Here is a 1,368-nt window from a genome sequence, read left to right as displayed (position 1 = left end):
CTAGCAAACAGGCATGCAATCAAGCACACAGTATTAACGTCGCAATCAGTCAATCAAGCAGTCCCTGTTTTTGGAAGACCTCCTCGGCTCAGATGTTCTCCTGATACCAGGAGCAATTTTCGGCTGAAATTTTTGCGATTCGCCTAATTCTCAGTGGCTGTAGCATGTAAGCAAGCGATTACACGCACTCTCTTTCAAACAGGCATGCAATCAAGCACAGAGTATCAACGTCGCAAGCAGTCAATCAATCAGTCCCTGTTTTTGGAAGACCTCCTCGGCTCAGATGTTCTCCTGATACCAGGAGCAATTTTCGGCTAAAATTTCTCCGATTCGCCTAATTCTAAGTGGCTGTAGCATGTAAGCAAGCGATCGAATGCCCTCCCTAGCAAACAGGCATGCAATCAAGCACACAGTATTAACGTCGCAATCAGTCAATCAAGCAGTCCCTGTTTTTGGAAGACCTCCTCGGCTCAGATGTTCTCCTGATACCAGGAGCAATTTTCGGCTGAAATTTTTGCGATTCGCCTAATTCTCAGTCGCTGTAGCATGTAAGCAAGCGATTACACGCACTCTCTTTCAAACAGGCATGCAATCAAGCACAGAGTATCAACGTCGCAAGCAGTCAATCAATCAGTCCCTGTTTTTGGAAGACCTCCTCGGCTCAGATGTTCTCCTGATACCAGGAGCAATTTTCGGCTAAAATTTCTCCGATTCGCTCAATTCTAAGTGGCTGTAGCATGTAAGCAAGCGATCGAATGCCCTCCCTAGCAAACAGGCATGCAATCAAGCACACAGTATCAACGTCGCAAGCAGTCGATCAAGCAGTCCCTGTTTTTGGGAGACCTCCTCGGGTCAGATGTGCTCCTGATACCAGGAGCAATTTTCGGCTAAAATTTCTCCGATTCGCTTAATTCTAAGTGTCTGTAGCATGTAAGCAAGCGATCACATGCCCTCCCTTGCAAACAGGCATGCAATCGAGCACACAGTATTAACGTCGCAATCAGTCAATCAAGCAGTCCCTGTTTTTTGAAGACCTCCTCGGCTCAGATGTTCTCCTGATACTAGGAGCAATTTTCGGCTTAAATTTCTCCGACTCGCTTAATGCTAAGTGGCTGTAGCATGTGAGCAAGCGATCGAATGCCTTCCATAGCAAACAGGCATGCAACCGAGCACACAGTATTAACGTCGCAATCAGTCAATCAAGCAGTCCCTGTTTTTGGAAGACCTCCTCGGCTCAGATGTCCTCCTGATACCAGGAGCAATTTTCGGCTGAAATTTTTCCGATTCGCCTAATTCTAAGTGGCTGTAGCATGTAAGCTAGCGACCACATGCCCTCCCTTGCAAACAGGCATGCAATCGAGCACACAG

Source organism: Diprion similis, chromosome 13 (genome assembly GCF_021155765.1).
Source record: "Diprion similis isolate iyDipSimi1 chromosome 13, iyDipSimi1.1, whole genome shotgun sequence".
Lineage (NCBI taxonomy): Eukaryota > Metazoa > Arthropoda > Insecta > Hymenoptera > Diprionidae > Diprion > Diprion similis.
The sequence above is the reverse complement of the archived record's forward strand: the minus strand, read 5'-3'. Positions refer to the sequence as shown.